At 23.4% G+C, this 27,147-nt stretch overlaps 1 protein-coding gene across 12 annotated transcripts in view; it reads right to left on the bottom strand.

The window, feature by feature from the left end:
• Positions 1-25,457, bottom strand: part of LOC129616063 (MAGUK p55 subfamily member 7) — a 65,477-nt gene extending 40,020 nt beyond the window's left edge. For 7 of the 12 annotated variants that reach the window (XM_055531518.1, XM_055531529.1, XM_055531523.1 and 4 more), the window contains exons 1-2: positions 25,379-25,457; positions 24,511-24,553 (exon numbers count right to left, since the gene is read on the bottom strand). The gene's annotated coding sequence lies outside the window, so the exon portion shown is untranslated. Of the gene's footprint in view, positions 1-24,510; positions 24,554-25,277; positions 25,301-25,378 lie in introns of those variants that run through there. The other 5 variants (XM_055531526.1, XM_055531519.1, XM_055531521.1 and 2 more) reach the window with 5 other exon arrangements.
• Positions 25,458-27,147: the final 1,690 nt, after the last annotated feature.

Below are 27,147 nucleotides of genomic sequence, written 5' to 3'. Positions count from 1 at the left end.
GAAATTGAATACATTTTGTGTTTAAACTTCTTCTCGTCCAACCGAACCTCTCCCCGATAGCGAATGTATCAAAATATTTTATTCTCTCTCCAAGACTTTTCAGTCTCAAACCGGTCTTGTATACTGATCTAGTCAACCCCAAACTGAAAATTACTTTTAAAAGTTTTGGTATTAATTTTAAAATTTAATTGTGAATTAATTATATAAATTGAATATTAGAATAAATTACATTATTAAGTATCGCACACTCTTTAAGTTACTATGAGTAAAAACAATAAATTGAATTACCCACATTACTCACATTTTTAATGAAATTATCAAAGTATTATTCAATTATTTTACAAGAATATGTGCATAATATTATAATATGTAATGCCATCTTTCTTATACAATGTCTCTTAAGTTTGCATACTGCCATTCATTTGGTTGCTCACGAAAGAGAGGTGCGTAGTTCGGATAACATTTATTTTCTTATTATTTTAAATTTAAAACTACGGTGTCAAATACGCTCTCCTATTGTATGTGTTAATGAAACACACTCGCTTTTCTCTCATTCCGTAAGCAAATATAAGAGCGGGGCACCAATTAGATTTCTCTAATAAGATAAGATAATAACGTAAGGATTTTTTGTATCAAATAATTTAGAAAAGTGAGCAATATTGTGAATGAAAATTAAATGTTCTACTAAAATGCTATCAATTTTCATTAATTTATTTCAGAGAAACCAAAACAATTTTCAATCAGATTTTGATTTTAGATATTTCAATTTTATGATATTTTTTTACCAATTTATAAACATGTTATAAAGTATACATGAGTGAATGGGTTCTGTGGGTTATTGTGTATGTGCATATTTTGATAGAAACCCACCGTATAGAATTAATTAAGACATGCAATTCTCATTGAGCAATATTTTACTGTAATTAGTAATTAAAGATAACAAAATCTGCCATTTTTGTTTTTGTGTTTTGTTTTTGTTATGGACGTTCCATAATATTAAGTGTATTTTATCTATATATACCTGAATGAATTTTTATTTGAAGGTGAAAATTTCTTAGCCCACTTTACTGTTACATTTTACTTTTTGTGTTTGGTTTATTCTGTTTTTTTTTTTATAATCCATTTTTCTACTCAATTAATTTTTTGCAAGGCTCTTCTCCTGTTTTTTTTTTCTTTTTTTCTCTATTTATTCAAAGTTTCTCTTTTTCTTTTTTAATCTTTTCATTTTCATTGTTTTTTTCTATTAAAAAAAAAACCTTATTGTTGGATAAAACATAAAAACAAAAAAAAAAAAAAAAGAGAAAATGAAGAAGAATAACGGTGGAAAAACTTTTTAAGGTTATAATGAAAAAAAAAAAATATCGAGAGAAAAAAGTAATTTTTATTGTAACATACGTAACGTATACGTACGTACTATGTATACTTACGTATGCATAAGCATGCTTAATTTTGCCACTATATCTTGAAGGACGGCAACAGCACCAGAAACAGAATTAATAACAAAAAATAAAACCAAGTTAAATTCGAAATCTTAAATTAGTTTAACGCGATAGTGTAGGATACGTGTAAATTTCACATAAAAAACCACCGAATTCTTATACAGTAATATGCACGTAAATTTATTTTTATCCTCCCATATGTACACACACATGCATGACACCAAGCAAAATTTTACAATATTAAAATTATCTATATATATTCGAAGTAGATATTTTTTTTCTTTTATAAAGAAAGGGTCTAGAACACGCTATAAAATGAAAGGATCTATAAAAAAACAAAAGTGGGGGTTTACGTTATCAAAAGAAATGTTTAGTTTGTTTTATTCTATTGTTTTTTTTTTTCAGTGTATCTTATATAATTAATTATTTGAATCATTTTAACTGTCTTTTTAAACTATGTATGTGTGTATATGTGTGACAAATCAATAAATTTTCCGATTATTTTTAAAGGTATTGTGTCTTTTGTCAATTTTTTAAGTATATATATATAGGTACTTAGGTAATATTTCTATTTTTATTTTATTCTTTTATAGAATTTATTGTGAATTATTTTAAGGTATACTTGTGTAATATATATATTAAAAATATATAGTTAACAATATTAGGTATAAAGTTTAAAATAATAAAATTGTAAATGTAATAAATATCGTAAATAACGTTTAGAATAATGTTAATGTGAATAATTAAAAATTACTCTTATTCAATTGTTCTAAATGAAGTTGTTTTGTTGTTTGAACTGTTGTGATAATGGCGAGTTAAGAACATTATTGATATAATAAATCAAAGCTCTTTTTAAAATGATACTATGGCCGGGCTAAAATCAGAAGAAGTTACAAAGCTAAATTAATTCTTTAAAGTCATATGATTCCGAAAACGGAAATGATTATAAATAATATTGAAATTTCTAAGAAAACCCTTGTTCTTGATTTTCCAAAATCTTATTTATTCATTCGTCTATATGACAAACAGGAATGGCGTTGTATTTATAATATGAAAAAGTAAAAAAAAAAAACATTGAGACTGACTTTAGTTCACTGTATTTCGGAACCTGTATTACTATGAATACAAAAATCTTATATTCTTATAAGGTTTCAAATAGAAGATTGCATGTAATATCTCAATTAAACAATACTTGATAATTATGTAGATTACAGTAAAAAGCAATGAATGTTAAATGTGCAGAAGAGTTTGCCGGCAATTTCTTCATATTTCTGTAGCTCAGTTGGTGGAAAGTCCGCCTAGCAAGCGGTAGATCACTGGTTTGAGTTTAGTTCGAGGAGAAAAGTTTTGTAATAAATTGAGTATTGTAAATATTCTTTACTGATTTCTTTAAACCACGTTATTTACGAATAACGCAGAGTTGTCACTATTGAAAATTTTTTATAAACTCCAAACATTTATGGGTTAGAATTTGCTAGAAAAGGACCATAAATCATAAGTAAGAATAAATCTCAATAAGTGTAAATTCACAATTATTACAAAATTTCACAACAAAATAAAATATTATTGTATTTATGGATTGGATCTCCATTACACCTTCTTCAAAATACCCACAACATACACACATATATGCAAGTGATATTAACAAAATTGGACAATTAAGTGCAAAATCCATTTTGAAATCATGACAATTGAATTGTGGACTAATGGCGATTTAAAATTAAAACTCAAGTCATAATTTTCTCAACTAAATGTTTAAGTGCCGCTATAGCCTTTATTTCAATCAATACCATCGCAGAAAAAAATTTTCATGTTCATGGAAAAAAAAGTCACCAAATACACAATAATTTTGTCAACCAAAAAAAAAAATTTTAATGCAGAAGTACAACTTTTATAACTTAAAAACAAAATATTTTTAAAAGTTTAAAATGCAAAAAAAAAAAAAAAATAACACAATATTTCTGTTTCCTATGCATAACCGGAAATAATAAATGCCTTAAATAAAATATTTTTTCTATATTAGAAAAATAAAAGAGAAAAATGACGAAAAGAATAGAAAAAAAAATTTTTCTAACATGACAAAAATAATGAAAACTATTAAAAAAAAATGGCAAGGGTGGTTGAAAAAATAAGCCTTAAAAATATTTTTTTTTTGTTTTTTGCAACAGTACTGTAGAAAAGTGACATGCTGACATACGAATTTGTTCCTCTTGAGCTTTATTGAGCTGTATAAACGAAATATACAGATAATGTAACATGCAGGAAAAACTGTAGAGAATTCGAAGTAAAATATAAAATTATTAAAATACGATTTATACAGTTGTTACTTGTAACCACAGATTTATAACAATTTATTGAGCAATAACTCATAAATTGAGCAATTTGTATAATTTTAAGAAAAAATTTGAATATGAAGAGCACGTACAAAGATGAAATTTCTCAATTTATTTATGTATGCATAACTTTACTTATCAGTTTATAACCCTTTAATAATTTTATATTTGAAAAATGCACGTGTGATTTTTATATACATAATGTATACCAATATTTTTATTAAAAACTGTATGTGTGCACATATTTTTCTACTTAATTATGCGAACAAAACTTTGAGAAAATCATTTATTTATTTGGTTTTTTTTGCTGTTCTTTCTTGTTATACTATATTAAAGTCTAATATATATTTTGTATAATTATATACTTTATATTTGTTATACATAAGTATTTACTCATTATGTAGCTGTTATATATACCAATATAATATTAAGTATAACACACACCTTTTGTGAACTTTTGCAAAAAATTTTCTAAGGCAAAAATTCTTATTGTTAAAGTATCTATGTATGTATATATGTATATTAATTTTCATTTACTTGCGAAATTATGTATATGAATGTATGTAAATATAAATGAACATAATTGTAATGTAAATATATATATAAGTATATATATATGTTATATAGAGTGTAGTAATACATTTTAAGTAGGTATAGGCACCTACGTACATGTTTAGAATTTGTAATATTCGATTCATATGGTGGATATAAAAAGAACCTACACTTAATGTTTGGTACCAAACAGATATTATTCTATAAACTGTTATTTTTTGTGTATATATGTATGTATATGTTAATAATGTGCACCCATATTTATGCTTATATATAATTTTTACTTAATTTTTTTTTATTTTTTTTTTTTTGTGAGGGACATATGCCAGAAAATTTTATTTTTAGAAAACCTATACTTTAAGACTATAAAGTTTTGATTTTAATATTCTTTCTCTCTTTCTCAATATATGCTCTTATCATTTTTATATTATAATATATATATAATGTATTATTACATACATACATATACATGCAAACATATAAATAAATTTAAAAATATATAATATTTTTGTATGAGTATATTGTGGCGGCAAAAATAGATGGCACAAGTGTAGTTTGGCAAAAAATAATAAACAAAAATGGAAAATAACAAAAAAAAAAAAAGAAAAAAAAATAAGGTGAACAAAAGCAACAATATAAAAAGGAAAACTAAAAAAAAAAATCATTTATTGGTGGCAACACTATTGTATTTTATTTTTTATGTTTTCGCTTTTTTTTTACCTTTTGTGAATACCGGAGTTTTTTTTTTTATATTTTTCAATGATTTTCTTTTCTTTATTTATCATTTTCGTTTGTTGCAAATTTATCTTCGGTTTTTGTGTTTTTTTTCCCAACTTTTTATACTTATCTTTGTAATTTACAAGAAAATTATAAATGTATGTATGTATATGTGAATGTGTAATAATGTTAAAGGTGGATATGTACAATATGGTGTGTGGCACAGCATGTCAGTTCAATATAATGCGGTTTAATGTTATTTTTAAAATTTAAATTTCACAATTTAAATTTATAAATATCATTCGGTACATGTAAACTTTCATAGTATGTATATCTTATATATTGTATGTATACATACATATATATTTGTATGTATGTATGGATAGTATTGGTTATTGGTTGCACAATATTTATCTATACGTGTTTACTTTAAGTCTTTTTATTTTAGATTTTGCTATGTTTTTTTTTGAATGAATACGAAGAGGATTGTTATGGTTTGAGGGCACCTACATGTACATTGTATTGGTTGTTTTAATGGTTGTTTTAATTATCATCATAAATTCAATGAATTCTTAAATTGGAGAATATCAATGACAAAACATTGTTAAACTAAATGTGAAAAATATACAAATGGATTTGCCATGTGGGAGTTGATAATTTGGAGGCTGGAATGAAGGTGAGTTCTATTTTTTGCGAAAATTTTTTTTTTTGAAAACTCATTCATACTCGTACGTATAAATTTTGAGTTTTTTTCTTTTTTTATTTGGAGATTGCAATCCGTTATATACTGGGCTTTTTATACAGTGGTGCACTGACATTATACTGGTGCGTAGATCTTCATGGAAAAAATTTTTTTCCATAGCAGGCCTGTCTCGGAACCGCTTTTGAAGTTAGGGGTTATAAAAGTGAAATATTTCTTTTTTCTAACTTTATCGAAAACAGGCTATATAACTTTGACTGTATGAGAAATAACGGTACTATTAGAGATTTGCTTGAAAGCATAACAGTACTGAGCGCTGGAAGGCTATTATGCGAATATTATCTGTTAGGGTTTCCAGTCCCTAATCAAATTTCGGAAAGTATTGCAATTTTTAGTAATTCGTCCAGTATTTTAACAGTATACAAGAACGATTTTTATCAAATCAATGATTGATTCAAATCAATTGTGAGCTTGAATAAATTACATTTTTAATAAACGGCAAAATTCAGAAATTCGTGTTTATCGAAAATAACATTTAGTCCATTATTATTTTTTAAAATATTCTTGTTCTTTTACGAGTACAGAGGCCAATACATTGACGTATTAATGACATTTTAATAAAAGACCGGATTGAAATTATTATCAAAAGGAAATGTGCTACTTTATATAAAATCTTAGTCAATTATATTTTATTTATAAATTGTGGTTTTTATATTTGCTTCTATTCTTGCTTTTTTTTTTTTAAAAAAAAAAATTTTTATTGAATAAAATGTTTTCTGTAAAGAATTCTTTTTCAAATTTTCTTAATACTTAATTTCTAATTTATAAAAAATTTATAAAAAAAAAAAATATCTTAATGCATTAATAATTAAACTTAGCTATATTAATAATTTATGATTTTAAAATATTTCAAAAATCGTACAAAATATTTTCCAAAGAAGAAGAAAATTTTCTTATCACTGACCAGAACCGCTCAATGAAATTATTCTTTTATAAATTTTTTTTTGTTTTTTGTTTTTTTTTTTTTTTCAAATATAATATTCATAATCATAACCTTTACCAACTTCGTTTCAATAAAAAAGAATCCATATAATATATATATTTAGTATAAAGAAGAAGAAGAGGAAAAAAAAGGACTTTTTTGAACTTATCCACAAAATTTTTATTTTCTTATTTTACTCTTCTTACTTTTTTCTTGTTAGCTCTTCTAATCATTTTCCCATTTTTCTCTTCTCGGCTTTAAGAAGTAAAAAAAAGTTGCAACAATAAGTATAATAGGATATTTATATAATACTTTTGTATTTTGTACTCCGCAATCTTCGGAGATTTTTCACTGTACTTCTTCCCTCATGCTATATAATAGGTACGAGTGTGTATATATGAAAATAAACTTGCATTATAAGAAAAATTATATAAAATGGTTTTTATGTACTTTTCATTTTATTTTGCCCTTTTGGCTTCCCTTTTTATATTTATATTTTTTCTTTTATATATTTTTTGGCTCATGTGTCAAGAGGACTCTGAAGGATATTTACCGCATAGAGAAAAAAAATTTTTTTTTTTTTCAATAGAATTTTAAGGTTTTTATTTTATAATACATTTTTTTTTGTTGTTATTTTTTTTAGTGTTAAATTAAAAATCCAAGAAGAATGAAAATTGTATACTGCAACATCAAAATAATGAAATAAAAAAACACAAAAATAACAAAAAAAAAACAGAAAAGAAAAAGTACTAAAGAAGTCCAAAATGTTAATTTACAAAAAAAAAAAAAAAATTATGTGGCAGCACTATTTTTGTAATACACACACTTATAAAAATAATAAAGAGTAGGTAAACAACAACAAAAAAAAAAACCAAAAAAAAATAATATTTTTGAAGTATCCCTAAAAATATGCTAAACATATAATTAATGCATTATAAAATTTATTTTTTTTTTTTGTTTTTATTATTATTATTGTTTTAAGTGTCTAAAGACTTAGTAAGAGAGTAAAAATTATTATTTCTCTTTTATCATTTTGTTTGCTTTGACTAATTAGATTTTTCTGTTTTTTTTTTTTTTTGTTGTTTTTCTTGCTTTTTGCATATTTTGTTTTTGTTTTATTTAAGTTGATGCTGTTATGGCAATAGCTTGCTACAATATTGTTTAAAATTTTGCAACTGTTTTATAAATTTATTTGCTTTCTGAAAAAATTACAGAGTGTTCAATTGAAATAATGCTACTTTAATTCTTCGGTATTATTCACATTAATATTTTCGCGAGAATCAAATGAAAAATACATACATATATATTATGCGTATTATATTATTTAGTTGAGTATAAATGCGACGTTACATGACAGTACATATAAAATGTAACAACTGTTCTATTAAGAGAGTAATAGGGATGTATCATTAAGAATTTTGACGAGGTGAGAATAACAACACGTTAAGAAAAATTATTGTCTTTTACAGTACGATTACAATTAACATTATAAAAAGAGTAAAGAAAGTAACTACGTATTTCGCTATATTTGTGCAAAAAAAGCCATTAAAAAGATGTGGGGTTTGAAACCAAGTATGATTTATTGTCTATACACTAAGGTGCTTAAAGCTGTCCTGATTTTCGGTGTTATAGTATAGTGACCGGCTTAAAGTGCATTTGCGAACCTCAAATTAATAAACAAAATTAAAATAATGGCGATGGTATGTATTGCATCATTACTTAGGCTCTTGGGATTCTCTTGCAACTGGTATTATTACATGCACTAGTTCGGCAGATGGGTCGCCAAACCTGGTGAAATGAAGCTGGTGTTTGAAACTTGATTGAAGGATAAGTTCCGTTTGCTAGATCACTGTAGTTTCTTTCTACCAGAGGTGGTGATAGATCATTTAATGCTCACAAAAATTATATAAAGCTCTTTGTATATTTAAACACCTTGTGAAGAAAAATAAATCGAAAAAAAAAATCTTTAAAAGTATTTTGAAAGTGATGGTTACTCAATTCTTCCTATTATAGGTATGTATATATATATATATATATTTGTATATAGTTGTTATAATTACTGTGATTCTTGTTGCACATGTAAATAATATATATATATATATATGTGTATATATATATATATATCCTCTGAATATTATTTATACTCATAAAATTTGATAAACAATTAGTAATGAAAAAATAAAATTAGAATTTTATGCTCATACTACTACCACAAGTTCTTAAACATTCAGTCAGTTTAAATAATTGTATATGTATATCTGCTTGTACAACATTAATAAAATTATATACATACATAATTATTTTAATTTATATTGGAATTATAAATATTTTTGCTTTTCCCGAAAATTTTTATTATTGTAATTGTTAATAAAAAAATGTACGAATGTATATAAAATATATATGAAGTGTTTACATTATATTATTATTATGTGATGCATTAATCACAACATTTATATATAATTAAAATATATTAAAGCTGTTTAATGTTTTAATATAAAAAAAACAAAAAAAAAACAAACAAAAATTATGTTAGGGAATCAAAGTAAAAACGATATTATATCGCGCTTTATATCGTATATTTCATATATAGAGCAAAACAAATGTTTTTTGGGGAAATTTTTATTTAGATCTTAAGAATAATATGTTGTTTACACATTAAATATATAGGGTGGCCGAGTCTCAATGGTACTCCTGAAATGTGATAATAGAATGAAACCCAACGAATAAAAAATGTAAGAGTACATATTTGTCTTTTTCTAGTAGAGCTATGAAACGTCGAAGTTGCTCGTTTTGATTAAGTACCCAGTTTTTACATTTTTCGACTTCTAATTTTGAAAATAAAATAGACAGAGTATCCTAGGCGAATTCATTTTAAAATTAATGAGTTTTTCTAATAACGGGACGGTGTTATCAGGAGTAAGATGCCTGTTTAGCGAAAATCTGAGATTAATCGTAATAAATTTGCCAAGAAATTTGACGAATTCGACAGTTTGGTATAATATGCGGCGAATTCGTGAGTTTTCTTTGAAAATTTGATAAGTCAATAATTTTAATATGACAGTCGACTTTGAAATACTTTCTTCATTGTACTGCCCAGCCATTGTGTAAGAAATTTTTGAATAATTTCATTCCCTATACATAATACCAAATCCTAGCAAATTCGCCAGTTCAAGGCAAATCCGCCATTCATAATAAGTCTATAAATTATTAAAAAATTACCGAAAATGCTATTTTTGTTAGTTTTATTCTATCACATTGTAATTGTATTGTGCTCATTCCACCACAGTTAACCCACCAACTCTATCACCCTGATTAAGGGGTACCATTGAGTTGCGGACATCCTGTATACAAATAAAATTATATTATAGTACAGATATTATGGGCAGTGCTTCATGCTAATGCATGTACACTCATGCTCACAATTAAATATACGCACGGATTTATGAATAATATTATAAAAAGAAAAAATAAAATTTTTTTCTAATAAATTTTTTTCTAGAATGCTTGTATATTTTACTAGTTAAATGCTGTTTTTATAGCCCACTTCAATAGCCTAATTGAAAATATTAAATTTGTTTTGCAGTTGTGGATTTTTTTTTCCGTCTTTTTCTTTTTTTTTTATGTGTGTATATTAAAAAATTCTTTTAATTTTTTTTTTCACTTGTTTGAGTTTTCAAATACTCGTATTTTTCTGTTGAGTTCTTAATATATTTGCTCAATAGAAATCACATGTATTATGTATGTGTATATATAGGAAAAATATAATATTAAGAAAATTTATAAAAGGAAAACCAGAAGATTAATAGATTTTTAAAATAAAGAAAAAATAAAAATAAGAAAAATAAAAAATTATTCAATGTCCTAATAAAAAGTTTTAATAGCAATAAGTGTTTTCTCCGATTAGTATAATTTGGATTAATTTTCGGGGTATAAAAGAGAAATATGCACAGCCTGGCATAATTGATTTTAAAACTATGTATAGGCACGTATACTATTGTGTATATGTGTATATAATTCATATTAAAGTACCTACACACATACACACATAATATATTTTACTTAAATATTCAGAATTTTTTTTTTAGAATTAAAAAATTTTAGAACTTTTGTACCTTCAATACAATTTTTCTTGTTTTATTTTATAAAATAATTTTTAAAAAGTTGGAAAATATTGTTTATATGTATATGTATATGTAAATAAATATGTTATGGAAAATATAAAATGATTTTAAGGGTTTTAAGATTAAAAAATATGGAATTTTTTTTTTGTGAATATAGATAAAAATTTCATTCAAATTTTCCTATTAAATTCTAATAATATTCAAGGACTCTTTATGATAAAATAATAATAAAAAAATTTCCATATATTAAATACCTATATATTATGTATGTATATATAACGGGGGACTTTTAGTCATGATTTTTGCAATATCTCTTAATATCAATTAATTTTACTGGCGCCTGAACATAACAATTCCGAATTATTAATACTGAACGTATGCGAATAAAAATACGCATGGAATCAATTAATTCCTTGTTTCGAAACTGAAAATTAGCTGCCATGTTCATATTACATTTGCCGCCAACATAGATAATGTTCTGTGAAAGTATGTGGTGTCTCTTTTTTAAATTAGTTATTCGGCATTCATTACAATTTTTTAAAACAATATTGAATTTCTAATTGGTAATATTACTGCCGAAATGTACAAGAAGGATTTTGGGGTCTTTCAAATGAAGCACTTATTAAAATATAGTCGGGAAAAATTTTTTATTTGAAATAATCACCCATTACATTTAAAATAATTATTATGTAAATAGAAATCTGTTTTTTTTTCATTATAGAGAGTGAGCAAACTGAAGATATACGTATAATAAAAATATCATAAAATTTATGATAAAAAATTTTATATTTTGTAGAATCTAGATTATAGGAGAAGATTTTTAGAAATATTCTAAAATATTTTTAGAAAAGCTTCTTTAATTTCAATTAATATTTTGGTTTTTACAGATGATATACGAATTAAGTGATGAATATATGGAGATGACAAATGAAATTTTAAGTACCTATAGATGAAATTTCACCAAAAGTACGTCATTTATATTTCTAACATAGTTCATTAAAATTACAAATACGTGATCCATAGCAACACTCATTATTAAGTTCGATTTATCCCAGTAATTCACTGGGTAAGGTAAGAGGGAAATTGTGAGTATTTTAAATAAAATATTATAGTATGAGTGTTATGATCTTAATATACGTGTATATATGTGTAATGAAAATGAGAAAAATTTAAATCCTCTTTAAATAATTTAGAGTGTGGTGTCGCATTGTCGCAATATTGTAATACTCAAGAATTTTATTGTAATGCTTTTTTTTTTATAAAAATTTTTTAAAAATTATGTTTAAAGTGACTAATTTATGAGTGCATATAAATGCTATTTTATTAAAATAAGTGGTTTTCAAGTTTTTCTATACTATATAATAATTTATTGTTACATTTTTTGGCACTACTTCCGAAGGTCTCTTGATTAAATATTAAATTATTTTAACCAGGGTTATAAAGTACAATCGTACTCTTTTATTATACTAAAAAATACATGTATGTACAAAAATATACAAAAAGAAATGCAAGTAGTTCTATGGTTGAGCTTATAATGTTGAAGCAAACATTCAATAGGAATAAGTGAGGAGAACATAATTGAATTCTTTTGTTTGTATTTTTCATGTTCGAAACGTAGCGTTGTAACTTAAGTACCTCCGGTACTGATGAAAATATTTAGTCGCCTAAATTTCGTTTCGAGATATTTTTGTTTCGAAACATTTTTGTTAGATGTTAGATTTCCGAAGTCTCCGAAAAAAACTTCAGTCAAGAAATTATTAAATAAAGTTGTAATGTATATTGCCGAAAACATACTGAAATCAGCTGGGAAATTTCTGAAAAGAAGAAATTTTCAAAGATAGTCATGCGGCACGTTTTCGAAAACGTCCTGCTTGAATAGCTTTACTTGTTCTGTATTTTTCAAAAATTCTTCGTTCTGTATTTCGCCAGATTCCGAAATATCTGCTGTCTCAGAAAATGTCAAACTTAAATCTGTTTTGAAAAACACTTTCTGCTAAATATTTTTTTTTAATTTTTTATAAAAATTTTCTTCATACCATCTTGTACAAATTCTTTTTATATCAATTATGTTTTTGTTGGCATTATTCATTTATATAAAAAATGTAGATCAAATAGTCAAAATTTATTTCCTTGTACCGGTGAAAATCTCACTATGTAAATTCAAATTCATAATATATAAATAAATTGGCGGAATTATTAAATTTATTTGCTATATGTACCAGAGTGTTGTATATATATAATTTTAAATATAGAACAAAAAAATTTATGTAAACGTACGACTTGTTCGTCATTTTTGGGCCAATATTACCGTAAGTATAATGAATATTTCTGAAAACATAGATAGTGTTAATATGAGTGTACACACTCAAAGAAATAAATTGTATTTTTATATAGAATATACAGAATTTAATTTGTATGTGTGTATAGTTTTATGAAGATAAAGTGTGTAAAATAATATTTTAATATTTGAATATTAAAATTCATAATTAAAGTATATAAGTATATTTACATTCGTACATTATGTATTTCATAAAATTTTCTATTTTTAATATGAAAATTAAAAAGTGAATTAGAAAATTAATGAAATTTATAATTAAAAAATAATTTTAATTCATTTCGGAATTATTGAATTAAAATAAATTTTATGAATGATATTATTTATGAATTTATAATTTTTTTTTTTTTCAATGAATAAAATTATTATATTACAATAATATTTTAATTTTTCTTTAAAAATTTTTTTAATTATTAAATTGTATTCGAATAAATTTTAAATAGTAAAATTTGCACATCTTTTGAATTATAGAAATTGAATAATTTATAGGGCTATTGACACAAAATTAAACTTATTCAATTGAATAAGTTTTTAAAATGGTATGAGAAAACAATACCATTTGTATTGTTGAGCTCATATTTGCAGCTTTTATATCAACTCATGTTTTATATAATTGGAACTATACGGAAATGGAAGTTAAAAACGTAATACTGCTAATAAAAACCCCTATTTGTAAGAAATTCCAAAATTAAAGAATAATAATATTTTCCAAATAAAATAAACAATAAAACTTCAGCAAAGTAGTATACTAATTTTTTTCCGGCAAAATTTGTGGCAGAACTTCTGCAACAATAAAAATTAAAGCGGACTGCTTTATTCAGTGCATTACAAAAACGAGCTGCGATTCTCCCCTCAATTATCGCTCTACAAAATTCTCCTTGCATTTATACTGGTGAAATGATTTTCTACGACCGATCCAACATAGCTTAAATACTTAATTAACATGAAAAAATCAACACATTTCTGGTGAATTTCCTACTTAAATTTAAAATTTAGATGAAAATTGATCAATTAGGTAGTGGTGAAGTTTAGTGTTCACATTTTATTGCTTTATAATAATATAACTTTTGTATTAACAAGTAAAATATACTGTATAAAACAAATACGGTACTCCTGGTATGATACTCGTAACACAAGAACTAAAAATGATTTATCGAAAGAATAAATATAGGAATTCTCTTTGTTATCTAAAGGTACAATAGAGCATTCACCACTCTCAATTATGCATAATTTTTCTCAATATATTTAAGTATAAATTGTACATTGATTATACTGATTAAGTTATAGTCTTAAGAAAGTTAATAAAGAATAAAGAATAAAGTAAATTCAATTGTCTTTTATTCAATTTCACTGGTGCTAGACAAGGGTGGCTTCATAATTTGTGAGTAGTGACCCAGACGTTCATAAATGAAACATTCATAATAATCACTATTCGAGTTAACTAATAAAGGGTTAATATTTAACTTAAGGGTTAATATTAAGTAAAAAATTTTCTATTACAATAAAAATTTTAAATTTTTTATAAAATGGAAAAGTTTAAATTCAAGTTTAAAGTAATTTGCTTACAATTAAATAAAATAATGTGTAAGTAAATTGAATATTATGTTAAAGGTCTCTGAGGATGGAGAATTTATACTTTTTAATATATAAAAAAATTTATTTTAATTAAAGATCTAACAAAAAACAAAAATAGATGCATAAGTGTTCTATGTAATAAAATATTGTATATAACTGTATATAAAGTATATAGAAAAAAGGGTTTTAAAGGTTGTTATGCAAGAAGAGGTCGAGAAGAAGAAAAGTTCAAACAATTTTTTTCTAGTTCCCTAAAGAATCAATATGGGAAAAAAATGTAATGAAAGGAAAATAATTTTTATTTAAATGAAATTTTTTTTTCGTGTTCTTTTTATAGTTTGAACTTTGGATACCTTTTTTTTTTGCTAGATAAGTGGTGTAAATAATTTATTAAATTAGCGAAAATCAAAAGAAATTCATTTTTTAAGGAAAATATGATTTTTTTTTTGATTCAGTGCTTGAAATACCAAAGAAAAGTGTATATTTGTAAGAGCACTTTTATGAATTGAAGTGAAAACATTTTTTTTTTATAATTTTGAATGAATTTTTTCATTTAATTTTTTGTTTCTATTTAAATACTAAGTGAAAATAAATATTTCCATTTTGTTTTTGGATGTGAACCAGTAAATTTGTTGTAATCTAACAAAATGAGTGTTATCAGTGATATGTGAATTGAATAGTGTGTTTTTGTAATATAATTTGAAATTATGTGTTGGCGGTGAATTAATGATGTGTTAGCGGTGAATTGTAGATTTCAAAGGACCCGATTGGGGTGGGAGAACCCCCCCATTCCTGACTTATTGTAACCTCCCCACGTTACCACCTATAATAACCCCATCCCGGGTATAAAGCCGGAGATATCCGTAAGGGAGTTCGACAACAGTTCTCGAACACCTAGGAATCCCCGTCCAAAACAATAGCGACGCCGGATGTGTTAGTGGTAAGTTTAGTTGTATGTAAAATTTATTAAAAACCATTTGAACATTTCCCAATATTATAGGAATCAAAGTGTTAAACATAATATAAATGTATTGTGTATTGAAATCGGCTTCATAAAATCAGTAAGAAATGCCCTATACAATTGTGGTACTCTGCAATGAAAATGGAAATAAAATTTTTCGAAGCCCATATACAATACATGAACACCAAAGGAATATTAATTTAGTTCAAACTAGTCAATTAAAAGCGGGCCAACATGCTTTAAAACAAAAGGCTTATTTTTTAATAACATTTACTGTTGTTCGGAACATGCCCGAATTGTTTGATTATAGCAAATACGGGAGAATTTAAATACTTATAGAGGGTACATAAAATATCCGGAATAACAGCTGTAACTAATCCATATTAAATTAAAATTTTTTACTCGATTCGATACTGTCATTCTCTGTGATCTACCCTTTATATAGTGTTTGAATTATAAGTTGAATATATAAATGGTAGTAATATTTGTAATATTTTCAAAATGTCTTACTTTCCTTTCAATAAAGAATTGAAATCATAATATTCTTTTGTGTAATAAGAATAATTTTTACAAACGTTTAACATTTCACTATATTTAACATGAAAATTATCTTTATTATTATTTTAATAATTTCATTTTATTTCTGCACGCTAACCTTTTCTTTCAATATTTGAATTCTAAAGGCTAAAAATAATAAAGAAACTGAAAGATTAAAATAATAAAACAAAAAAATAATTTTTATACATTTTTTTTTACTGAATAATTAAATTCATAATTATATTTTGCATGTTCTCCAATACGAGTATAATTTCAATCATGTCGACAAACTTCAAGAATAATAATTATAAGTGCTTATAGTTGACAGTTAAATAAGAATCAGTTTCTTGTGGCAATTTTTCAAACAATTGAAACCTACATTTAAAGTGTCAAAATTATTGTAGTTTTTCCTGATAGTTTAATGGTTGATTTTATTGTCTTTCCTGTGTGTAAATGAATTTTTCTTTCTGTTACAATAGAAAATAATAAAAATTTCTTGTCTATCAATATAATTTTTATAGTCTGAAAAAATTTTCAACAATATATTAGAAATTAATAATTATGGATAAAACAAAACGTTCTTATCATGAAACACTAATAATATTTTAATTTTTGAAACTGTTGTACACTTCTTAGCAAAAGTTTATAGACAATTTATAATTGTTAATTATTTATCTAGTATATTCTAATTTCAGGCACATTTAAGAAGATTAAGCTCTGATTATAAGTGTCTACTAACACTATGATGAATAAAATGTTGATAAGTATTCAAAGTGTATAGGGTGATTCGGAAATAAGTTAGGAGCCGTCGGGTAGCCGGTCAAAAATGAATTAAATTTTTGTTCGGAACTTAGTATAAAATCGAAACTGTTTCCGATCTACACGGATTTTAAGAAAATTTAACGAAATTACAATATATCCAAGTATTTTGTGCTTATAACTTCTATTCCGAAAAGGTGGAATCTTCAAGCAAACATACGTTTCGAAAGAACAACTACAGGGCTTGTTACTAAATGTGAAAAAAAAAATTAAAAATGTCCCGATAATTTCTCATTAAATTTTTTGCCAAATTTCAAAATTATTTTCACAGAATTTTGCCTAGTTTTTTAATCTTTAATTTAAGTCATTAAACGTTTAAAAAAATAGTTTATGTTTCTGATATAGCACGAAACTCAGTTTGAATTTCAAGATATAAACATTTTAATAAAAGGTCTAAACTCAAAAAATGAAAACTAATATATTTTAATCAATTATACTAGTAATGTAAAATTAATAAAATTATACTCAAAATAGCAACTTAAACTTGAAAAATTCTGAAATCAAGTTAACATGACTGCACATAGTGAAAAATGTTGGAAAATTTAAAGAGGTGAAGTATAGAATTTTTTAATATTATTCGAGACTGCGTTATTTGAGGTTTTCCACCGGATCAATTACCTCATACCTCAAGTATACCTCTACACAAGTTTAATATCACCTCTATCTAACTTAAAATTGATCATCATCTGGGAAATCATATTATAATTTTTAAAATTCGAATTTTACCTGTTGAATTGTTAAACAGAAAAAGAAATATTATTTTTTCCCTTATACCCCAAAGAGTGTGTCAATATTTTTTCATTACACTGCTGTTTATTAAAGTACCTTGATTTATATACTCATATATGTATGTGTATGTATACAAACGCATTATACAAACATTTACAATGCACATATAAATTGAATATTTAAAATAAAAGAAAAATCTTAAAAAAAAAAAAAACAATAAAAAACAAAAATAATAATAATAATTCTAAAAATAACTTAAAAGAAAATCACTTGTCACTAAATGGCAATCATGTAACTTAATAATAATAATAAAAAAAAAAGAACAAAAAAGAAAAAAAGAATGACATATTTATAACCCAAATTCATACAAATATACACACTCATGTATGTATGTATGAAAGTGCAAAATAAAAGAATTTAATTTTATAATAAAAAAAAATTATTATAAATAATCATAATAATAATAATGAGAAATCAAAGAAAAAAATCAAGAAAAAAATATTAAAAGCTGATACACATGTACACACATACAGAAATACATTATTTAATATGGAAGTATGTATGTGTATGTATGTATGTATATATGAGAATATTGAAAACTTATAATAAAATTTGATGAAATATCAAGGATATTTAATGGGTTATAAGCGAGAGAATATTATAAAAGGTACGCACATTATTTTTGTGTCTGTATAACACAATATCAAAAGAAAAAACAAGAAAAACACGAAAACTCAAAAACTATAATCAATTAATATAAAAATAAGGATAAATACGTGGAATATACTGTAGTTTGATCAGGGGCGTGTTCTACGGTTGGTTGCACGATTCATATTTTGTGTATCAGCGAAATACACTTACTATACAATCGTATAATCACCAAATAATACAATTATACGATTGCAATTATATCAGCTTGAACAGAGCTTTTATTTTAATTTCAATTTTATAGGACGTTATTAGATCCATAGCTGGGTCTTTTTGGCAAAAACATTGTAAATAAAAATTGTTTGTCTAACTTAAACTACCCAAATCATTAAAATATTCACAATAAAATTATCTTGAGCTTCAAACTGGTTACAAAATCGGTAAAAATATTAATTATTATAAAATTCAATCAAATTATTGTAGGCCGCTCCATGCATATCCGCAAAATATTGAAGAGAATTGTATATCAGTTCATAACTAACCTTATAATAAATAGAGTAATAAAAATGTTTGATATTTGCAATTTGCTTGCAAATATGACAATTTAATTTTTGATTCTACATTTTTATTTGCTAATCAAAATTTCTTGGGGCCACCCATTCACATATTACACATGCGACACAATTTTTAACGCAGCCAATTTCGTCTAATTATATGACTTTGAATCGCATAGTAACAAATTATCAAATATCCCTCTCTTCCTTACTCCTTCCTCTAGAGAATTACACCATCCCGTTTCTTACACATACATAGAATTTAATTAAATTTAAATTATAAGAATTTTGCAAACAAGCTACTTATAATCAAACAAATAATGCGATCATAAATGAATTAATTCTAGTCCACCCCTGACTTATATTAGGTACACAATATTATACATATATATATATTTTGTGTTTTTACGTATACATATATCCTTGAACTATAAAATAAAAATAAAATAAAAAAAAAAAGAAAATTTACTCAACACTATACAAGAAAATTAATTTAAAATTAATAGAAAAACAAAAAAAAAAATGAAAAAACATCAAAAACAAAAATTTATATAATTATACGAAATGTTTATATAACATTAGAAATTGTCCTTGAAAAATGAAATTGATAAAAATATCCTGGAAAATAAATAGAAAATAGAATAATCCTTCACAAATCTATTTTATAAAAGTTTTGATGTTTCTATATAACAAACAAATATCACAATAACTGAACACAATAAGGACACAATAAGAACTTGAAAATTACACATATGCACATAGTATATTAAAAAAAATATTTATTTTTCTTAATTAGAAATTTAATTACGTACATAATGTTATGTATGTATGCATGTAGTATGGATGTACGTTATAATTATCCTTTATACACAAATAATATTGTCAATATTATCGTAAATGAAATTAAGCAAATAAAAACATTGAATTCGAATGATCACAATAAAAGTTTTATACAATTAGATATATACTATTATTTCACTATATATCATAGGAGTATATTCGTATGTATATCATAAATGCAAGGGTATAACAAATTTTTATTTCATGCTATTTTGTTATTTAAATGTGATAAGAAAAAAACCAGAGAGGAAAATGTCATCTACCTTGAAAATACAAATTTTATATATATTATAACTGTTATACAAAATTAATATTTTCATATATATATGAAATATATATATATTACACAAAATATCCGTGGATATTTGCATGTTGTTTTTATTTTTTTTAAATTTTATTGTTATATTTTGTAATTCTATTGATATACCAAAGGACATTTTTTGTTCTATAAATTTCTAGGTAACATTGTTCATTTTTTTAAATTTCTTTCTTCTTTTTTTTACAACACTATTATATACTTGTAGATTTTATTATATTTTTACTACTCTTATTCGATTTATTTGTTCGACTGTTGCAATTAAAGTTCGAATTTTGTTTTAATTGACAAGAGTATTACTGAAATTTTTTCGGTTTAATAGCAGCGGTGTCTTTCTTTGTTTTTTTAATTTGTATAACACTAGAATAAATGCAATATAAAAGAAATGGGAGAGAAATTTGACTGCAAGACAGGGCAAAGGATGAATTATGGAATTCAGAGAAATTTCTTAAATGAATTTAAATGTCGTATTATAGTGCGTTATTGAGCTTAAGATATAATATCATTTTGGTTTTAGAAGTGGTAAATTTGTGAAAGGTGGTTTGCTTGAAACAGAAGTATATTAAGCTCTTTAAGTAAGTCAAACCTGGACCATAATATAATCTAGATTTGACTCTCATGTTAAAATTTCAAAATTAACAAGTAAAGATGAAAAATTATTTCAGTTGGAACATACGTGTGTATGTATTTCGAGTGCATACAATAACTAAAGTTTTGAATATTCACGTACATATATACGTATGTGTGTATTCAATAAAAGTTATAACGTCATAAATTACAATATTTATAAATTTCATTATTTTATGTATACTCAATTCTATTACAAAATTTATATTTATACCAACACTTTTATAGGATCATACCTTATATATATATATATATATATATGCATTTATGCATACATATGTTCAATGTACACGTATGTTTATATCAGGTATATCTATATATGTACACATAATATAATTTTATCACTCGTAATTTAACATTGATATTTTATAGTATTAAATGTGCATATGACATTTGAAAAAGGATAATATTCTCAGTTTTTTTACGATTCCACAAATAAATAATAATATAGTTATAGAAGGGCACGTTATATTACATGAGTGTACGTAACATGTACAATGTATACATATATAAATGAAGGGTACATGTTCAGAAAATTTTTTTTTTCGTTATTCAATGATGAAAAATCCTTGATTCAAATTTTTATCACATTTACTTTTTTTTTTGTTTTTTTTTTCCTCTTTTTTTTCCTATTCTCTCTCCTTATCAAAATTGTACGGAAAACTAAATTAAATTAGTAATACTTTTAAAGAATAATAAATTTATAGATGAAAGTAAAAATAGGGGTAGTATCGAGTTATTAAAGACAGAGAGAGAGAGACATAGAGGGAGAGAGCAAGGCAAATTAACATAACAAACAGACATAAAAATTTTGACATTTAAAAAAAATTTTTTTTGAAAACATTTGCCGTGTCAACAAAAACATCATTTTTTGCAATCACAATATTATTTTGAGAGAATTTTGAGTGACTTGTACAGAAATGAGTGGTTGAGTTATACAAAAAAACCTTGAACTATTAAGAAGGCAAAAAAAAAAGAAAAAATTAAATAAATTAATAAAAATACAAAAAAAATAATTCAAAAGTGGTTAAATTGTTATTTTTTATTTACCCTCTTATATAGTTTATATTTACTTATACATGTATACAGTTTTACTCGTATATCTCATATCTCACCTCATATGTTAATAAAAATTCAACAATAAGAATGATAAAATAAAGTAATGGCAATAACAATAATAAGAAAAAATAACCGTAAACTATCAAATAAATAATAACAAGGCAAAAAAAAAAAAAACAAATAAGACGAAAAAAAAAATAAACTGAAAAGATAAGAGAGCGCTTTAGAGAGAGAGAGAGAGAGAAAGAGAAAAAAGAAAAGAGAAAAACAGATGATAAACAGGGAAAAAGGATAACTTTAAAACGTCATCTGTATTTTTTTTAATATTTTACATTTCCCTTGCTTCCCGTATACATAAGAATACCTATAATTCATTTACGAATTTACGTTTATTCTTACATATATGTATATCAATACAATTGTGATTTGTGAATATAATATGGACACGAGTACAAAGTAAATATTGAAAATTTTTTTTTTTTTGTTAAAGTTACACGAAAGAGAGAATGCTGAGAAAGGATAAATTTAGTACACAGGACAAAAAAAAAAATTAAAATAACAATAATAATATTATATCTATTTGACTATATGTATATTTTATAATTATATTATGTATGTATTATGTACATAAACGTTTAAACATATGTGAATGAGCATATTAATATTAACATAAGGTATTGCCGCAAGCAAAATACTTTGTATTCTTAAGTATATGGATATTGGGCTACAGTAATATATATTATTTTTATCCTTGTGTAAAACATAACCTCGAAATTTATATTTTTGACAATATGAAATGAATGTACATATACATATTATTATGAAAATATTGTATTGGGAATTTGTTCTAAAATCTTTACGTATGATGAGTTGAATTATAAATTTGAGTATATTTCAACTATATAAAATAGGTATAAAATATAAAATATACTCAAAATTGTAATCATGAAAAATAAGAAATGGAAAGCAGAGAATACAAAATTGCTTCAAGGATAATAAAAAGCAAAAAAAAAATTAATAGATAGAATTTTGACAGGTTGAAACTCTTTTCTTGTCATTATTGTTGTCTTATTTTTGTTTTTTGTTATATTTTCTCTCATTTTCTCTTCGTAAAGTTTTATTTATTTATTGTATTTTTTTTTTTTGAAAGTATTTTTGCTTATTTTAAATATGAATGTATGAATGTCAAGTGAAATAATATAGGAGAGAAAAATAATGAACTTTATATTTTTAAGATTCAATTTAAAATTAGATTTAAAAAAATTTATTCAATTAATAATTAAAGTATAAAGCTTTATTTACTAAAATATATAGGTTTCAAACTTAGACGTTTTAATTATAAACGAATAATAAATGAGTACAAAATTATTTTAAATTTGGGATTTGAAAATAATTATTGCTAATTTCCTTCTCTATTTTAGGATTTTGTCAACACTCCCGTTTATATGCACTCCCTATATGTAAACATATACATAGAAATAATAATATATATCATTAATACATATGAGATGTGATTTTGAGTTTTTTTTGTTTTTTTTTTTTTTAAATAAAATTAAATTTATAATATGTATTACTGCTTAATTTTAATTTCTTAAAATTTTTGTTATAAATGAAGTTTTTTTTAACACCCCGCATATTGTAGTATAGAATATGTTTACTAAAATTATACCATTTACTTATTAACAATATATATATATATATATCATTATATTGTGAATAGAGTAATATTTTGTAACTATTTAAGAATTAAAATAATAGTAATTCATTATATTTGCACTAAGTAAATAATAAATAATACTTAAATATTTCTTCAATTTATTTTGAAATAATTAAAATAAAATAATTGTACTATGTATAATACTTTGCCTCCTTTTATCTCATAATATATAAATTTTAATTCACAATTACCTATAATATGTATATAAAATTTAAGATATAAATTTATAATAACCATATTTGTATATTATGACATATTTATATATATATATATATACTTTAAGAAATGACAGTAGACAATAATGACATTTTGATGTTCAATTTGAATTTATTGTTTATACATACATTGTTATATTAATTGTATACTTTTATATTTATTATATATATACGTTTAAATATTGTAATGTACAGGTAGATTTACATTCAATATTATTTTAGTTATATAGGAATTTTATTATCTCGCAATTGTAATCGGAAAATCAATTATTAATTACTATTAATTTTTATATTATAATTACTATCTATTGTGAACAAGAAATTGAGTTATTTGTGAATTTTAAAAATAAAAATTCAAAATATTTCTCCCATTAACACACTCACAAATTAAATTTTTTTTTTTAAATAAAAATTTAAAAATATTATTTAGATTTTTTTTTCTTTGCACTTTAAAATTATAATATTAAGATATGATAATAAAAAAAAAAAAAAAACAAAAGAAGAAGAAAAATAATTTTTTTTTTGTTGTGTTTTTTACTTGTTAATTATTCTTGTTATTATTATTATTTTTTTTCAAAAAAAAAAAAAAAAAAATAAAATAAAATGAAAAATTAATTTAATTTTTTTTTTTTTTTATTTCTTGCTGGTATTTTTTTAGTTTTAATTTATTTAAAATAAAAATAATAAAAAAAAAATTTTTTTTTTTTTTTTGTGGTTGAAAATTTTTCACGTACCCATTTAGCTATTAGCACATTTTATTTTTATAAAAATATGTAACTATACGGAGGAAAAATAAGAAAAAAATAAGAAGACAAAAAAAAAAAAAATTATGAAAACAGAAAAATAGACAGAGAAAAAAGAAAAAACAAACAACAACAATTATTTTTATATTTAGATTTGCTTTTTCTTTGATATTGTTCTTATTTTTTTTTTGTCTCTTTTTTTTTAGAAAAAATTTCTTTTAAATATTTATTTTATATTCTTATTATATTATATTATGTATATATATACAATTTGTATATAATCTTTTTAATAAAGAAATGACAAAAGTATAATGCAAATTTATATACGTATGTGTGTATGTACATAAGTATATATAGAATTTATTTAATATATTTGTTATGTAGTATGAAAATTTTGCAATTACATACATACATACATACATATATCCAAATTTATACTATTCTACTATTATCTTTTCTAAAAAAATTTTTTCTTTTTTTTTTTCCCTAAAATTTTTTTCTTATTTTTTTTTTTTTTTGTATTTTTCAATTTCAATACATTTATAATTTTTATTAAAAAAATTTTAATAATATTGAAAAATTTCACGATTTTAATTTTATTTTAATATTCATTGGTTTATTAAAATTTAAAATTATTATTATACTTTTTTTTTTTTCTTTTTTTACAATATTTCAAAAGTGTATTATGAAAAATGAAGAAAAGAAAAAAAGAGAAAATAAAAAACTTAAAAAAAACTCAAATAACAACAACAACACACATTAAAAAAATTTTTTTTTAAGTTTTTTTTTTTTTATTTATTTTTTTTTTAAATATTATACTATTTTTTTTTTTTTTGTATAAATAATAATTTGCAAGGACCTTTTTAAGTCTTTCACCGTTTGAAAACTACTGAACTAATAAAATAAAAAATGAACCGACCGACCGACCGAAAGAGAACAAATAACAAAGTAAAGAGTAGAAGAAAGATGAAAACAAAATTTATAATATAGAAAAAAAAAAAGAAAAAAATTTTCCTTCTAAGCAAAAAAAAGACACTCAAAATATTATTTGTTTTGCTTTTGGTTTTGTTTTTTAGTACATTTCTGAATTATAATGGGAATTTTCTTTTGAGTGAGCATAAATTTTTGGTTTTTTGAGTACTTATTAAATAGGAAAAATTTTTGAAGAGAATTGTTTTAATTTATTTTGAATGAAGTGTCGTAAATGTCAAGTTATATGTATCACAAGGTAGAATATATTGGAAAATGTCATTTATATGTTAAAATAATTTGAATTTTAGACTCATTTTGGTTTAACAAAAATATGAGGTTTAGTTGGGTATCAAAAGAGAGTTATAATTTGACAGAAATGAAGCAAAACATTGCAGATTTATTTGTTTTTTATTTTATGGTTGTTTAAAAAAATGTAGGAAGAATTTAAAAATAAGTTTTAATCTTTTAATTAAAAAAAATCGGAATAAAAATATTCAAGAAATTTAACAACCGAAAAACATTTTACTAAAACTTAATTTTTATTTTACACGACCATATATAGAAGAAAATAATATCCAGGCGGGTCTTAATATTATGTTATTAAATTTTTGTAAGACGATTTTAATATTAAGATAAATGGGAATGTAGCAATAATAATTTTATCTTTCCATTTTTGCAAATACCTAAATCGAATTACATAGTAAGGGGCCCTTGATTATCGTTATGTCAGTAATTTTCGTCAGTGATAAATACATAACATTATGATTTGTTATATTGTTAAATACACTCACACCATAAATACAACTTTCTTAAAAAAATTTATTTTATTTTATGTTCACAATATTACTTTATTTAGAAAATATTTAAAAAAAAATTTAAAAAAGTTGATAGAATTCTTCAAAATGCGTCGTTGCAATAAAAATTTACTATTGTGAATTTATTCTTTTTGAAATAATTATTAATACAAAATATTATTGTGAATATATATGATTCAATTCAAAAGTGGATTGATAAAAAGAGCATACATTGTGACATCTGCCGGAAAAATTTTGTACTATAATTTAAATTTAACCACTTTATCTAAGACACAAACACACAATAAAGAATTGTTAAAATTAATATTTACGAATCTTAATACTATACTGTTATTTTTTTCAGAAACTTTAAAGTTTTTTTAAAAGTTCTACGAAATTTTGTAAAATATCTTTCTTTAGGATATTAGGTATGGGTGAATTGATTTATATAATATGGATGTACATTTATGTTAACGGTTGTGCATTTTTGTCACTTCGCATACAATGTCATTTCACAGCTTCTGTGAATTTCATTCAGAAGTTCACAGTAGCTTTAGGTTTGTCACTATCAACAGGAATGCTTTTCATACGTGAGTGAGAAAGTAAAAAAGGAGAAGTTTTATTTGATTTCAGTTTGTATTGTATTTAATTTATTTCGTGCTATACGTATATTGCCTTTTTGTAAATGGTGTTTGGTAAATATATGAGGAAAAACGATTTCAAAACTTACATATAATTTTTAATATAATTACGTTTCAGGCAAGGTATCAAAATTAAGTTTAATTTACTTAAGAAATTAAATCTTGAAAACAATGAACATCTACTACATCTTAAGAGTACAATAAAACTGAAACTCTTATTT

This window comes from Condylostylus longicornis, unplaced genomic scaffold, assembly GCF_029603195.1.
Source record: "Condylostylus longicornis isolate FDR11 unplaced genomic scaffold, ASM2960319v2 ptg000162l, whole genome shotgun sequence".
Classification (NCBI taxonomy): domain Eukaryota; kingdom Metazoa; phylum Arthropoda; class Insecta; order Diptera; family Dolichopodidae; genus Condylostylus; species Condylostylus longicornis.
Note: the sequence above shows the minus strand (reverse complement) of the source record. Positions and strands in the feature narration are given on the sequence as shown.